The following is an 18,070-nucleotide window of genomic DNA, read 5'->3' on the forward strand; positions in this document are numbered from 1 at the left end:
TGTACCAAAATGCAATGTTGCTGTTGGTGTGATCGAGGCGTAACCCTAGCTTCATGCCCACACCCTGGCTCAACCCTAATCCTAGCTATAACCCTAACCCTTGTCTTGGCTCAACCAAATCAAATCAAATGTATTTATATAGCCCTTCTTACATCAGCTGATATCTCAAAGTCCTGTACAGACAGTTGGCTTTTCATAGCCAATCATTGAGTATCTCTACCGCTCCTGCTGTCTCTAGAGAGTTGAAAACAGCAGGTCTGGGACAGGTAGCACGTCCGGTGAACAGGTCAGGTTTCCATAGCTGCAGGCAGAACAGTTGAAACTGGAGCAGCACAGCCAGGTGGGCTGGGGACAGCAAGGAGTCATCATGCCAGGTAGTCCTGAGGCATGGTCCTAGGGCTCAGGTCCCCTGAGAGAGAAAGAAAGAAAGAAAGAAAGAAAGAGAGAATTAGAGAGAGCATACTTAAATTCACACAGGACACCGGATAAGACAGGAGCAATACTCCAGATATAACAGACTAACCCTAGCCCCCCGACACATAAACTACTGCAGCATAAGTACGGGAGGCTGAGACAGGAGGGGTCAAATCCGTAATTTAACTCTTGAGGAATCCCATATTCAGGTTCAAGACTGCAGTGGGCAAACTACGATTGAAAGTTTAAGTTTTTGATGACATTTGTTACTTTGTCTAATTTCCAAGGCATTGAAGGCATACCACCAGCACATGAGTTTGCATCCTGTCTCCAGAAAATCCATTGTGGGTTTACTTAAACAAGTATGTAATTTATTTTTTTGTATTATTATTTTTTGAAAAAATATATTACTGTAAAAAACACATATTTGTACAGCAAACTTCAGGAGAGGAAATTGAATAATATGTTTTTTCAGCCAGTTAGTATTATGTTGGTTGAAATGGAATTTGAGTATTTGCGGCTTATCTATGACTCATTAGTTACCAGACAAGCAATGCTGAACCTCTGCCACTAGATGGAGTGCAAACCTCTCTTTTCAAAGGAGCAGGAATCTTACACACTAAGCAAGTCTTACAGTGATTGGATACGACATTCTATTCCTCAGTCAAATCCCTTGGTCACCTCTAGCATGGGTCTGACCTTGCATTTCACACTCAACTAAATCACAAAATCCACTTTTCCTTATTATTCGCATTCAACCAACTAGAGCGTGCAGAAAATGGCATCGGTCTGTAAATATGCTAAACTGAGTCTGAGATTGGCCAGGCTGTGTCAGGTTGTCAGTGTGTGTTACTGTACCAGTGAGGTCTCAGAGTTCAGTGTTTATATAAGTCCTGTTGCACACCCAGCAGGTCAGACTCCCTCAGTCCTGTCACCTCCAGAGTGCCTCACTCTCAATTATGCATATAGGCTCCTCATGCATCCTCCTCAACACACACACACCCTGCTGCTCTCTAACCAGAGCAAGGCCTCTTCCCCTTCCCCTCACACTGAACAAATGTTGCCTACACCAAGTCTGATGTTAACAGTGCTACAGGAAGATAGTCCCTTTGCTCCAAGCAGTCCATGACCCAACAACACGGCATGAGTTTTACTGTAGGAGATGGTTGAACTGAAGGGGGAAAGTATGGTACACATGAAACAGCTTTCTCTGAGAGGCCAGATGTTTCTGTGTAACTTGAAAATGCTCTATGTGTATTTGGATGTTTGAATTTAAGGTTGAAAGTGCTGAGCTCCTGGCTCAAACAAAACTCTGTTACAGCAGAGGCACTGAATCAGGGCTGCGGCGGTCTTGAAATTTTGTCAGCCTGTAATTCTCATTCAAATAACTGCCGGTCTCATGGTAATTTACGTTAATTAACATAAACACATGTAACATCTCCCGGGCTCCCACGCATAGCCTACAAGCCACTGATGCGGACCTTTAGAACATCTACAGTACATTTTAAAATGTCTAATAAATAAACAATACATCCATCACAATAAATCCATTAGGCAATTTATTTTAGGCAGGTCTGAAGAAACATTATGATATGAAGAAATGTAGCCTATTTCAGAAGAACATATAGCATATTCTGAGTTGTCCTGATGTCAGGCCCTGATCTGGCCCTGTACTGTCATGGGGTAATATTGCCGTGTTACCCCTTTTTTTATCTTTTTTTTTTTCAAGCAAATGTTTTTTTTAGGGAGCATGCTAGCACACTCGCTCGGTTAGCCGACTTTGGCTAGCCGACAGCCGAACTGAAGCGTGCTAGGCCCTGATCTGGCTATGCCATACGGCTGTGGGCTATAGCTAATTTAGAAAAAAGAGATTTGCTTATAATTCACAAGGCATTGTTTTATATAATTGTATGGTAAGAAGAATACAATTGAACAATAAAATATAAATTATATTTATCACAAATGATTTAGAGGGAGTGCGCACATTTTGCTATTCTGTGTTGAGTGGTTAACAAAGTAATAATTTGCTTAATTTTGAGTTATTTATGCAACTTTAGTTGTGATACAAACCTTAGGGTATATGTTTTGATTTCGAATACATTCTAAGGCTGCATGATGCGACTCTAATGATGATTAAAAAAAAGTAGAATAAAAGGCATGCGCACTAATCTGTTTTTTTTTGCTCAGGCAGTACACACTTCATCAGTCTCTCATTCACAATTTGACAAGCACTTGATAATATTCTAACCCATCGGACTATTCTCAATTTAATCATGCCTTTACTTATGTATGTGTGGAATAAATATATTTTTTTAATCTGTTGTCACGAATACTACCGAAGGTGGCTCCCCTTCCCGTTCGGGTGGCGCTCGGCGGTCGTCGTCGCCGGTCTACTAGCTGCCACCGATCCCTTTTTCCTTTTTGTTTATGTCTGTCTAATTGTTTTCACCTGTTTCTTGTTGGGGTGTTGGGAGGTGTACTATTTAGTTTTGTTTCGCCCGCTAGTGTTTGTGCGGGCTTATTGGTTGTCATGTTACGTCGGAGGTGGATTATTGATTTTGGGTTTTCGCTGTCCAGTTTATTTCACAGTGGTCTTTGGGTTGTGTTTGCGCCTGTGTTTTGGCGTCACCCCTTTTGTACCTGTTCCTGTTTGACTGTGGACATTAAAGCGTTTTTCCCGTGAACCTTCTGCTCTCTGCGCCTGACTCTACACCCATCATTCTCCTGACGTTACAGAAGCCCGCACCTCACCGATGGAGTCAGCAGGAGCAGCGACCACCCCTCTCCCCACGATGGAGGAGAGAGTCCTGCATCATACGTCCATCCTCCATCGCATTGGTTCAGCAATGGATCAGATGATGGAGAGGATGGACCGTTGGGAGAGGAGTGGTCTCCCTACTACCCCACCTACCCTCCCACCAGCAACTTTACCATCTCCTCCAGCGGGAGCCAGTGCCAGCGTCCTGCGCATCACGCCTCCGAGGGAGTACGATGGAGCAGCGGCCGGGTGCCAGGGATTTCTACTCCAACTTGACCTCTACCTGGCCACCATTCGGCCTGCTCCCTCGGACGAGGAGAGCGTGAGTGTCCTCGTTTCCTGCCTGTCGGGTAGGGCCCTGGAGTGGGCCAACGCCGTATGGAATGGACCCGACTCAGCGAGGGGTCACTACCTGGAGTTCACCCGCCGTTTCCGGGCTGTGTTCGATCATCCCCCGGATGGCCGAGCGGCGGGTGAGAGGTTGTTCCATCTCCGGCAGGGGACGAGGAGCGCGCAGGATTTTGCATTGGACTTCCGTACCTTGGCTGCTGGAGCAGGGTGGAACGACAGGGCCCTGATAGACCATTACAGGTGTAGCCTAAGGGAGGACGTCCGCAGAGAGCTGGCTTGTCGGGACACTACGCTCAGCTTGGATGAGCTGATTGACATGTCAATCCGACTAGACCATCTGCTGGCTGCTCGCGGACGTTCTGAAAGGGTCCTGTCAGTTCCACCTCCTGCCCCCCCCCCGCTCCCATTCCTATGGAGCTAGGAGGGGCTGCGTCTAGGGAGACCGGAGGAGGAGGCTCCTCCTGTACCCATTGTGGCCGGAGAGGGCACACTTCCGGTCGGTGCTGGAGGAGTCCATCTGGGAGTCGAGAGGGCATGCAGAACACTCCTCGGTCACCCCAGGTGAGTCAGCACCACACTCTCCCAGAGCTTCCTGTTGGTCACATGTTTTTGTTAATCTATTTTCTAAGGTTTTCCCCATCTCTCCAGCATAAGGCGCTAGTCGATTCAGGCGCAGCGGGGAATTTTATTGATCGCGGACTCGCCCAGAGGTTGAGGATTCCGTTAGTCAAGGTAGACCCCCCTTTCCCCGTGCACTTCTTAGATAGTCGACCATTAGGGTCAGGGCTGGTCAGGGAAGCCACGATACCTCTGGAGATGATGACGCAGGGAAATCATAAGGAGCGGATTAGTCTGTTCCTTATTTATTCACCTGCGTTTCCGGTGGTGTTAGGGATTCCCTGGCTGGCTATTCACAATCCTACTATTTCGTGGAGACAGGGAGCTCTCCAGGGGTGGTCTGATGAGTGTTCAGGCAGGTGTTTAGGAGTTTCCATCGGTGCGACAACGGTGGAGAGTCCAGACCAGGTTTCCACCGTGCGCATTCCTGCTGAGTATGCCGATTTGGCTATCGCCTTCAGTAAGAGGAAGGCGACCCTATTACCTCCCCATTGACAGGGGGATTGCGTGATAAACCTCCAGGTAAACGCTGCACTCCCCAGGAGTCACGTGTATCCGTTGTCCCAGGAGGAGACGTTGGCTATGGAGACATACATCACGGAGGCTCTGGGACAGGGGTACATTCGGCCCTCCATGTCACCCGTCTCCTCGAGTTTCTTTTTTGTGAAGAAAAAGGAGGGTGGTTTGCGTCCGTGTATTGATTATCGAGGTCTAAATTCCATCACTGTGGGTTTTAGTTACCCACTACCTCTCATCGCTACGGCGGTGGAATCATTTCACGGGGCGCGATTCTTCACAAAATTGTACCTCAGGAGCGCATATAATCTGGTGAGTATTCGGGAGGGAGATGAGTGGAAAACCGCGTTTAGTACCACATCTGGCCATTATGAGTACCTCGTCATGCCGTACGGGTTGAAGAATGCTCCAGCCATCTTTCAATCCTTCGTTGATGAGATTCTCAGAGACCTGCACGGACAGGGTGTAGTGGTGTATATTGACGACATCTTGATCTACTCCGCTACACGCGCCGAGCATGTGTCTCTGGTGCGCAAGGTTCTTGGGCGACTGCTGGAGCATGACCTGTATGTGAAGGCAGAGAAATGTGAGTTTTCCAAACGAGCCGTTTCCTTCCTGGGTTATCGCATTTCCACCTCGGGGATGGTAATGGAGGATGACCGCGTAAAAGCCGTGCGTAATTGGCCGACTCCGACCACGGTAAAGGAGGTGCAGCGGTTCTTAGGGTTTGCCAATTACTACCGGAGGTTTATCCGGGGTTTTGGTCAGGTGGCGGCCCCTATTACCTCATTGCTGAAGGGGGGGCCGGTGCGCTTGCAGTGGTCCGCAGAGGCGGAGGTAGCTTTCCGTCGTTTGAAGGCGCTGTTCACCGACGCACCAGTGTTGGCGCATCCTGACCCCTCTTTGGCGTTCATAGTTGAGGTGGACGCATCCGAGGCTGGGGTTGGGGCTGTGCTCTCCCAGCGCTCGGGTACGCCACCGAAGCTCCGCCCCTGTGCCTTTTTTTCGAAGAAGCTCGGGCCAGCGGAGCGGAATTATGATGTGGGGGATAGGGAGTTGTTGGCCATGGTTAAAGCTCTGAAGGTGTGGAGACACTGGCTTGAGGGGGCTAAGCACCCTTTTCTCATCTGGACCGACCACCAGAATCTGGAGTATATCCGATCAGCTAGGAGACTGAATCCGCGTCAGGCAAGGTGGGCCATGTACTTTACCCGATTTCGTTTTACGATTTCGTATCGACCAGGTTCCCTCAATACTAAGGCCGACGCGCTGTCCCGACTATACGACACTGATGACCGGTCCATCGATCCTACTCCCATCATTCCGGCGGCCAAGCTGGTAGCACCGGTAGTATGGGAGGTGGACACGGACATCGAGCGGGCACTAAGGGCGGAACCTGCGCCTCCACAGTGCCCGGAGGGTCGTAGGTATGTGCCGCTCGCTGTTCGTGATCAATTGATTCGATGGGCTCATAGTCTACCCTCGTCAGGTCACCCGGGTATTTCAAGGACAGTGCGAAGTCTTAGAGGGAAGTACTGGTGGCCTACCTTGGTGAGAGACGTGCGATTCTATGTCTCCTCCTGTTTGGTTTGCGCCCAGAGTAAGGCTCCTAGACATTTGCCACGAGGGAAATTACAACCCCTCCCCGTTCCACAACGGCCGTGGTCCCATCTATCGGTGGATTTTCTTACTGATCTTCCCTTGTCTCAGGGGAACACGACGATCCTGGTCGTTGTGGATCGGTTCTCTAAGTCCTGCTGTCTTATCCCGTTGCCCGGTCTCCCTACGGCCCTGCAGACTGCGGAGGCACTATTTACCCATGTCTTCCGGCACTACGGGGTGCCCGAGGATGTCGTTTCTGATCGGGGTCCCCAGTTCACGTCCAGAGTATGGAAGGCGTTTATGGAGCATCTGGGGGTCTCGGTCAGCCTTACCTCGGGGTATCACCCGGAGAGTAATGGGCAGGTGGAAAGAGTGAACCAGGAGGTGGGTAGGTTTCTGCGGTCGTATTGCCAGGACCGGCCAGGGGAGTGGTCAAGATACATCCCCTGGGCAGAGATTGCCCAGAACTCACTAAGCCACTCCTCTACCAACATGTCACCATTTGAGTGTGTGTTGGGGTACCAGCCGGTTCTGGCACCATGGCATCAGAGCCAGACCGAGGCTCCTGCGGTGGAGGAGTGGGTGCAGCACTCTAAGGAGACCTGGAGAGCCGTCCAGGAGTCTTTGCGTCAGGCGAGTGGACGGCAGAAGAAGAGCGCTGACCGTCACCGCAGTGAGGCCCCCGTGTTTGCACCGGGGGACAGGGTCTGGCTCTCGACCCGAAACCTGCCCCTCCGCCTGCCCTGCCGGAAGCTGGGTCCGCAGTGTGTAGGGCCATTTAAAGTCCTGAGGAGAATAAACGAGGTGTGTTATCGATTGTTACTTCCTTCATATTATCGTATTAACCCCTCGTTTCATGTGTCTCTCCTCAGGCCGGTGGTAGCTGGTCCCATGCAGGAAGGTGAGGTTCCGGAGGTCCCTCCGCCCCCTCTGGACATAGAGGGGTCCCCGGCGTACACGATACGGTCCATTCTGGACTCCAGACGCCGGGTGAGGGGCCTGCAGTACCTCGTGGACTGGGAGGGGTACGGGCCGGAGGAGAGGTGCTGGGTTCCGGTGGGGGATATATTGGATCCAAGTCTACTAAGGGAATTCCATCGCCTCCATCCGGATCGCCCTGCACCTCGCCCCCGGGGTCGTCCCCGAGGCCGGTGTCGGCGCGCTGCGGGGGCCGCGCGTCAGGAGGGGGGTACTGTCACGAATACTACCGAAGGTGGCTCCCCTTCCCGTTCGGGTGGCGCTCGGCGGTCGTCGTCGCCGGTCTACTAGCTGCCACCGATCCCTTTTTCCTTTTCGTTTATGTCTGTCTAATTGTTTTCACCTGTTTCTTGTTGGGGTGTTGGGAGGTGTACTATTTAGTTTCGTTTCGCCCGCTAGTGTTTGTGCGGGCTTATTGGTTGTCATGTTACGTCGGAGGTGGATTATTGATTTTGGGTTTTCGCTGTCCAGTTTATTTCACAGTGGTCTTTGGGTTGTGTTTGCGCCTGTGTTTTGGCGTCACCCCTTTTGTACCTGTTCCTGTTTGACTGTGGACATTAAAGCGTTTTTCCCGTGAACCTTCTGCTCTCTGCGCCTGACTCTACACCCATCATTCTCCTGACGTTACATCTGTAGCCTGCACTCGAATAGCGAAGGGAGGAAGCACTTCCTGTGATTAGGCTATGTTTTAATATCCACTGGATTTGGATTAGCCTAATGTGCTTAATTTTAAGAAATACATATAGTGGCCAGTCAAAATTCTGTTTTCTCACGTGATTGCGCAATGACTATAAGAACACGGTTAACAAGGGGACTGTAAGTTATTTATATATACTTAGCGATACCTGGAGAAAATCGGACCTCTCTGAAATGAAAATGGATGGCCCTCCCTTCAGTAAAGGTGAAAATTCCTGCAGTCACCATGCCAATTGCACGCTCCCTCAAAACTTGAGACATCTGTGGCATTGTGTTGTGCGACAAAACTGCACATTTTAGAGTGGCCTTTAATTGTCCCCAGACCAAGGTGCACCTGTGTAATGATCATGCTGTTTAATCAGCTTCTTGATATGCTGCACCTGTCAGGTGGATGGATTATCTTGGCAAAGAAAAAATGCCCACTACAGTGATGTAAACAAATTTGTGCACATATTGAGAGAAATCATATTTTTGTGAGTATGGAACATTTCTGCGATCTTTTACTTCAACTCATGAAACATGGGACCAGCACTTATATTTTTCTTCAGTGTGAAACATGAAGTGGATAGCAGAGAAGATGCCTACTGTTTACCTTCACTTCTAGGACAGACCAGAGCCTTGCAGTTTTAGAAACTGTTCTTTGTTTTGTAAGCATTACATGGCAAAGTAGCCAGAATGTTATTGATTCTCTGACCAAGGGTAGGGGTGAAAATATATCCATTATAGTAAAAGCACTGCATGAATCTATCTTCTTTTTTGCGGTCAGGGACGGTTTAATGCAGGGGCCTACCGGGACTGAAGCCCCTGGGCCCAGGCCTATGGGGGGCCCAAGAGGCAGCAAAAAATACAAAATGGAGGACTCTGGAGCCCGCTCTCAATGAGTGTAAACAGCCTTCTGCTGCCGCTCTGCTAGTTATCAGATGGGGTGAGGAGAGGAGGTATGGGGCCCACGTGGGTAACTGGGGGGGCCCTGCTTTGATTGGGTAAAAAAAAAAATCGGAATTAAGTTATTTTTCTTATTCTTCAAAAAAGAAATCCACCCATAGGAGCCCACTCTCAATGTTCAAAATATACCAGAGAGCATAAATTAGCCACAGAGGATCAATAGTTTCTGAAAAATAACAGTGGATTAAGTTTTATCACAAGCACATGCAGGTATCTGCCAAAATTAAGGAAACACCAACATAAAGTGTCTTTCAAGGGTGTTGCCAGAACACTTTCAATGCGCCTTGGCATATATTCTACAAGTGGACCTTAACACCATGCACCCCACACCCCACAAAATGCACCCCACACCATAACATATACTTTGTATCCATTGTTTACTCAAATGTTTCCTCTATTTTGGCAGTTACCGGTATGCCTACAGTCGGGAAGGCCTACAGTCAGAAAGGCTGCAGTTTGGGCAGCATGTGTGACAAATATAGGCTACAGCTTGTTGTGTTGTGGCCATAGACATATAATGTAACCTCTCAACCTGGCAATTTGACTGTTAAACTCATTAGGTACACTATAGCAGCTACTCATTTCAGTCATTTGTTTGGTATTAAAAAATTCCCTGGGCCCTATGATTTCTTAAGTTTGTGGCCCAAGAAAAAATTGGCCAAAAAAATTGCCCTTTGTAAGTTAATTTAATGCAATTATACATCATTTTATAGACTGGAGACGAGCAGAAAACTAATGAGAGCATGTAGCAGCCCAGAGATGTTTTGATTTCTATACAGGCTATCGTTAAAAAATAGTATTGTCTAAGTTGGGAGCAGTGCTGAAGTTGACTATGAATTGTAAAAAATTGAGCGCAACAGAACCAGTTAGAAGTGAAGTATCTGATCATCAATGACTTTGAGAAAAAGCCATTTGTTGTTTAACACAGCAGCCGCATATCATCAGGTAGGCATATATGCACTTGTAACTTTTTTTCATTTGGGAAACTATCATTTTCTAATTTCATATCAAATCAAAGTCAATTTGTCACATGCGCCGAATACAACAGGTGTAGACCTTACAGTGAAACGCTTACTTACAGGCTCTAACCAACAGTGCAAAAAAGGTGTTAGGTGAACAGTAGGTAAGTGAAGAAATAAAAACAACAGTAAAAAGACAGTGAAAAATAACAGTAGCGAGGCTATATACAGGCACCGGTTGGTCAGGCTGATTGAGGTAGTATGTACATGTAGATATGGTTAAAGTGACTATGCATATATGATAAACAGAGAGTAGCAGTAGCGTAAAATAGGGGTTGGCGGGTGGTGGGTGGCGGGACACAATGCAGATAGCCCGGTTAGCCAATGTGCGGGGGCACTGGTTGGTCGGGCCAATTGAGGTAGTATGTACATTAATGTATAGTTAAAGTGACTATGCATATATGATAAACAGAGAGTAGCAGCAGCGTAAAAGATTCATCCGAGAAAATAACTTTACCCCAGTCCTCAGCAGTCCAATTTGACCGACTTTGTGAAAATTAATATTTGTGTCATTCTCAAAACTTTTGGCCATGACTGTACATTTACAAACAGTGGATATGGCAGTCGGAGATTGCCCCTTATAACTTTAAGTTTAGAAATACCAAAAATGTAATATTAGGCAACATCATGGCACAACACCATACTGGCAGCAAATGTATTTATTTTATTAATTCAATTAAATTTTATTTGTGTAATGCAACAATCAAAAAATTATTTACTCACCACCCACTCAATCAATTAGATATTTTCAACTTTGACATTTATTTGACATTTTATGGATATTATGCTAAAATAGTTTCTAATGCAAAATGTCTGCCTGTATAGGGAACAGCTGGGAGCAGTTCTATAAAAGCTGAGTCCAGCATATCTCTAATAAAATCTGTTTATTTGTCCTACACACACTATATGGCAAGGGTGTGTGTTTAGTGTGTGAGTGTATGTGTGGTGCAAGAGTGTCAGTGTATATGTCTGTGTAAATGAGGATGGAGTCTTATGAGTGTGTATAGAGGCATTCCAGGTAGAGTCAGTGCACGTGGGTGTAGGTGGTCAGCCATTGATTAGCTGTTCACCAGTGTCATTGCTTGGAGGTAGAAGCTATCTCTGAGTATGTTGGTAATACCTAATGCTCAGGTTCAGCTTGCCAGAGGGTGGTGGGCAGGACAGTCGGTGATGTGTACACCAAGGAACTTGAAGTTCTTGACCATATCCACTGCAGCCATGTTGATGTGGATGGGGTATCCCTCCTCTACTTCCTGTAGTAAACAATCACCTCTTTGGTTGAGATCTGTAGTCTTGAAGCAAGCTCGCCACCCTGCACACCTCAAGAGAGACTTGGTGGAAGACTAGAGAACAAGAATAGCAGAATAAGTGCTGGATTCCCAGCTGATAAGGTCGAGGTAAATTATATTGGCATCACAACCTTTTTACACACAGATGGTTGAAAATGTTGTGTCCGGATCCCTGCTCATTGTGCCACTATGATGTCTAGGTGCAGCCGTCGGGATCAAGATTAGGCAGAGAGAAGGTCACACTCTTTCTGGGGGACACTGGTGTCTCTCTGGGCTGGTTTGCACTGCGTTGTGCACACAGTGCCTGCTATTTCCATCACTTGGCACTACGCAGCACCACCGTCAGGAGATGACGTAAACTCTGTAGAGCACAGACAGGCTTGATAAGGTTATACACAGACACAGACATACACAAGGACAGGAAGATAGACAGACACTCACAGACAAGACACACAGATGAATAGACACACACACACACACACAGACAAACATACACTATCTATCAGAAAATGAACCACTGCATGCACACACACCTGCGCCTTGCTGTGCAGTTCTATGCTGGCTTCTGAAGCTGCCCTCAGTAGCTGGTAAGATAATGGTAAAATAGAGTGTTTTTACAAAAGCTTATGCCTGTAGAACTGGGAAGCTGTGTGCACCCTCTACTGAGTCCTGTGTTGCTCCACAACCTGGAATAGAACACAACAGGTTTTTACATTTCAGTAATTGAACAGATGCACTTCTCCAGAGTGACTTACAGTAGTGAGTGCATATATTTTCATAATGGTCACCAATGGGAATTGAACCCACAATCCTGGCATTGCAAGCAGCATGCAATACCAACTGAACCACACGTGATCGACGTCAAATCCTATGGTCAGGAGTTGACAAGACAGCACAAAAACATCTGGGACCAGACTATACATCCACATGGTCAGCTGCAGAGAGCATGCAGGAAAATGTATATTGCTCCACTACAATGAGATGGATCATGTCTAATGGGTTTGAGTTGGGATGCCAGATGCTATTGAAACGTGTGTCCAGATGTTAACTTTGCCTGTAGACTGAGGATCCGGGACAAACGCCAGAGGGACAGTTCTGTCTGCTCTGCCTTCTGGGTGAAACACACTCTGTAATATAACGGACAGGAACTAACCCCAACAGTCAGAGGTTCCACTAATATAATATGGAATTGTTTTACGATGGTCATACCATTGATCATTTAACTATTTTATTTGGAATTTTAGAACCCTTTAGGTATAAGAAAAATACGTATTTTTGGTTATAAAATATCGAATTTGGCCTTTACTACTATAGCCCATAGAAACGCATTGAATAACACAGTAATAAATGGAAAAAAATAGTAAAAAAATAAAGTGTCTGTCCAATATCTACGAGATATAAGCTCAGGAAATATTTGTGTTTTTTTGGACACATATTTAACCCCTTATTTTTGTTGGCACAAAACTACCTCCATACTTCCATTCATTTGTATGGCTTACCTTCAGACAATTCCCTTGACCGTTGTGTGGGTCATAGAGCAAATGGAGAACACCATCGTGCTCATATTTCTATAGAGTGGTCATATTAGTTTGTTTGGACGCTACAGACATTTTCTTGAGAAGACACAAACACCGCTGTAGCTCAGCCACCTTCCACCGCAGATGTGGAAGGCCGACATAGGAGGATGCAGTGGATTGAGAGGCAGCCTATGCAAAAAAAACAGATAACTCTTGCTTAAACTGATGGGGAATTTTTTATTACGTTACTTAGATTGTCGCACAGAATTTAATATTAACAAAGTTGAGAAATAAATATAGTAGGCCTATCCTTTAGAAAGCTGATGGGATCCTCCTCTTTTTAACATGGGCTTATAGGAACACATTACATTCCATGCATCAACCAGCTATGAGGAGCTGGCTCTCGCTGAGCAACAGGTGATCCTATTGCGCATAAACTGTGAATGGCAGGGCTCTCACGAAGTGCTTGATTTGATTTTCAATTGCATTTGCATTGATGTCAGAGTGGTTAGTGGGACAATAGAACTGAGTGCTAGACCATTAGCCACTAGCCGTTAGCAAGTTTGGTAGGCTGCTAACGACCATCAGCGGTGTCAGAGTGCAGTTTTGGAGAAGCCTAGCTACCGCGATTCAACGGTCAAGTGGAATTTGACTGCGGTCATGACTCGTGACTGCCAGTGTGGCAGTAATATGGTCACTGTATCAGCCATAGCACAAAACCTCTCTGTCCTCCATACCCGCTGGGACAGATTACCAGTTGTTCACCGCTGTCGTTCCCTATGAGACTGAGCCCCCAAAGCCAGGTCATACAGAACTCTCCAATCCCTACTGCAGATGTCCAGAATCCTTGGACACATAAAATATTTTTTTCTAAATAAAAGGCTTTTTGGCAGCCTGTATTACATTAGCCACTGTGTCATAACTCCTGGTTGAAGCTTTCAGTTTGTTGTTGATTAGGAGCAGTTGTGTAGAAATCAGACCCAGCTCTCCCTATCCCAGTGGAACCTTTATGGACTATTTAATTCTAATGCCACATTCTAACATGACCTCAGGTGGGCCTGGGTTCATAAATCCTCTGCCTTCTACACAGCCGACGTTTGAACTCTAACCTATAGACTCAGAATGAGCTCGGAAGAGCTTTGTATCTGCATATCTCTCAGACATGGTTGTGGAAAACCCTGCATTACGTGATCCACCGAGGGAGTAGTGACATTTGCAGCAAGGCAGCTACATCAGTAACAAACAAACTGATGATGAATGATCAGTAAGCCACACGCTGACACACAGAGAGAGAGGTTGGGCTGGGTTGGAGGGATATTTGGCCTGCAGTATAAGTCCATTGATTCCATTGATCCCTATACTTCTATCATGAGATACTGCTGCTTCAACTCAAACACACAACATAAACTCAAGAAAACACAATTTTCGCTATTGTGTAAACATTGTTTTTACACAGACAGTAGTGACTGAAATGCTAATATACCTTATATTTTGAACAAATGTAGCAATCAATCACATAACATTTTCCTCTAATTTCCTCTCTATAATACCCCCCCCCCCCCACACACACACACATACTGTCCCCATTTTTTTGTTGCACGATTCTGTCCATACATCTGAGATGACAGGCATTTCCCAACCTGCTCTCACGGTCGGCCCTGCTGGGCCCAAAGTCATCACAGTTAACAACGTGTAAAGATAGACTCGCGGGTGGTCGAGATTAGAAGGAGAACGGGTTTGGTCTGCCAGCAGGGTCTCGCCACTGAACTCCTGAACCCCCTCTCCTGCTCACGGGGTAAACCTTTTAGCACACACGCCAGTCTTAGTGAGTTCACACCGAGGTCTCTAGCCTTTCACACATCAACTGCTAATGAGGCCTCAAAAACTGAGAGGAAGGTGAAGAGATTCTGACCTCCATTCAGGAACGTCAGCTTGGGGGGGAACTGTACAGAACTTTCTTCTAATGAATATAGACATGGAACCAGAAAAAATGTGTGGTGCTGCGAGTGAGTGAGAGATGTGATTTGTGAGTTGGCCCAAAAACTGTGGGACAAAAAAAATAAAAAAGACACTTACATGTTCATATTTTCATATGGAAAAGACATAGTTACATAAAATATGCTGTATTTTACTTCACAGATGCCCTTCCCTCTAACAGAAAATAAAAATAGAATTCTTTCACAACTGCATTTCCCATAATTGTACCAAAAACACCACAATATTTTTATTTATATGCACATATTTTTAGCGGGTTTGAGCCCAAACTGGCTGGTGTAATGCTTATAAACTGTCAGGTCAATGTGGTTCAAAATAGCCCCTCGTCATACAGCGTAACAATTACATAAGTACTATGAAGAGATGCCCACTGTAGCTGAAATTATTTCACGTTGTCATACAGAGGACAACAGTGAAAATATAATCATTTCCATAATACAGTGGTATAACAGATCTCATTTTTTTATTGAGGAGAGTCAAGTTGGGCTTTCCATTTTTAGAAAATAAACCAATTACAATATTACAAATAATGAAATTGTTACATCATTCACAGGGTTACAGTCAATGTACATTTATACAGAAATACAGGACCTCCCACATCAGTCACAGTGGTCAGGGCCGGCACTGTTCTACGAGGGCTACAACAGGCCAGGGGAGACAGGGCCATCTTCAGCCTGTCTTCACCAACAGCCAGAGAGGTAAGAACCTAGGGGAGGAAGGGGGATGTGGGGGGATAAGACAACGTAAGGAACACATGGAAATTTGTCACAACTAGACTGCTATTAGCCACCATGTCAGTAGAGGGGGCTCTGACGCTTTACGTAAGAGAGTTATCCACAGGAGCCATTTTCTATACACACAGAACTGACTGCCACAAAGGCAGGCAGGCAGACTGCTGCTCGGGGCATATTTGGATGGTCCACAAACACAGACCAATGAGTACGAGCCGGCACAGCTTGTGTTTATGCACACTGTCATGTAATTGTAACATTGAGACATAATGGTTTTCGTCCGTCCTTCAAAAATCGGAACACAGTAGGGGAAATGTTCTTTGCGTCCGCAATGCATTGAATCAACATCTCAGATACATTGGTTTTGATTTATAAATAAAAGATTGTTATGCATTAGTTAACATGCGCATTGACAGTGAAACATCAACTGTATCTGCAGATACAAGCCATTGAAACAAAGACAAGCGTTTTAGATGTACAAAACCGCAGAGGACAGAGTTCTGTGATACTGGAGCAAGGTATCTTGTTTATTCCAAACAAAGACCCCTACTGCAAAAAAACACAGTTATATTCTGTTCTCAATGTTTAATCATAATGCATCTATGCTCCTTTATTTCTGATCTGTCGCATGAGCCTGGACATTGAAAACGGAGAGTATGAAGGAGATTGCCCTGCACTGTTAAATAATTGTAGTGATGGTAGCCCAAGATTTTATGTTTGTGAAGCACATAGTACATCAAAAATAACTACAGAATATATTTTGGGTTTTTTTCTTCAGAAATTGAGCATTTTTGATGTACTCATGAAAAATGGAAACTCATGAAAGTGTAAAGTTGCTGTCTAGAAAATGCCTGTTATTTCAGTGGCCTTGGGAAGAAAAACACACAATCATTCAACAAAAAACTATGTGTGTTTATACCTTTTTAGCTTCTCCTCGTCTTCAACTAGCTGCAAAATCTCAACAATGTAAAAATATCCTTGATTCCATCTATGTATAAAGTAACCCATATGCAGTACTTATGGTGGTGCTTTAAAACCTTTAATTTCACACCAGAGATAACTATTGAGTGAGACATCACATGAGATATTGTGGCATAATGACCATCATGGATTCACACAGGGAAGTCTAATCCTCACAGTGTGAGCAGAACCTATTCTGAAACCCCCCCCCATCATAATCCCATCAGATCGATTAATCACATACTACAGGTCCATTACAATGGGCCCAGAAAGGACCACTGTGCCAAGGGGTTTTATCAGAAGGCATGGGCTTTGAAACAGTACCACAGAGCTCTACTGGAGGCTATCAATTTTTTAAAAATAAACGAAAGAGGGATGACAGTTTTTTTTCCGGCGAATAGCAAATGATAGCTCTGGATGAACTATGGGTGAAAAAACAAGGTTTCTTTATGCCATTAGGTTCAGATACAGAATAAATAAATAGTTCACACAGTGCTTTCAGCAGTCTCCATAGCTCCACAATGAGCAACCAATAAAAGTGTTGACTCAACTCCTTATGAATCTAGATTCTCTCAACAAAGTAACACACCAAACCTACTCCTCCAAGAATAATTCAAGACAATAAAAACACTTTCTTAATACCTATATTTACGTTCCTATAACTCTAAATACGAGTCCACCACTACTGTGTGTTTAAGTTCATCATTATTTTAAAAAATCATACTGTATTTTGATTGAACGTCACATGGGGAAACATAGTTTGTTTAAGCACCCCCGCTTAATCACCTTAATATGACACTATCACCAGACAGCTCAGAGAGCATGAATGGAGACATTTGCAAGTGACACAAGACTCCGTCTGTCTGTCTTCAGCACAAATATTAGTGCTGTACTGCTGAGCCTGATTTCCTGAACAGAAATTGCCCTGACAGTGGGATATCTGTCTATATCTTGGGAAGACTGACTCAGCCTGCTGGCTCTTTACTGAATATCACTGAGGTGCCCTCAAATATTAAAGTGTTTTGAGATGGAAAGGAAGATTATTTAGCAAATTTATTTTTTAAAGGAAACAGCACGGTGGCATCAGTGATAGTTGGGTCACAGAATAATTTACCCTTTCACTCTGGGCAATGACTAACAGTGAGAGTGATATACTTCCTGCTGTTTCATCTGTCATGGAGTCTGCACTGGAATATGCAGGGTGACACAGTACTGTAGACAGAAAACTAAAGGGAGGATGATGTTACAGAAGCTGGATGAAAACCCCAATGCTCCTGCCCAAGGTTTGTAAAGACTCTGGATGGCCATATGGGTTAATGGGTGGAATAAGATGGGGACTAAGTGACAGATGAGAGCTAAGGTGGGATTTCACTCCTTTTGTGCTGAGGGGTCAAATGCTAAGGCCTATATAGGACACCTCTCCTGTTCTGTTCAGACAGCAAAGTTCTGTTCAGACAGCAAGGTTCTTTGTGGAAGAACCTCCGCTTACATAGCCACCTGCTGTGAGACCAATACGGGGCCCTCAGGTTGTGTGTTGCCTATATAAATTCTGTCTGTTTTTTAAACAAACCTGGTCTGTCAACATGACAACATGCAGAGTCACAAAGTGATGGATCTGAGAAAGCAGAGCACAGAGGACAGTGGGAGGAGAAGAGCAGGGGATCTGAGGCGTGTGTTTAGC

Source organism: Salvelinus namaycush, chromosome 2, assembly GCF_016432855.1.
Source record: "Salvelinus namaycush isolate Seneca chromosome 2, SaNama_1.0, whole genome shotgun sequence".
NCBI lineage: Eukaryota > Metazoa > Chordata > Actinopteri > Salmoniformes > Salmonidae > Salvelinus > Salvelinus namaycush.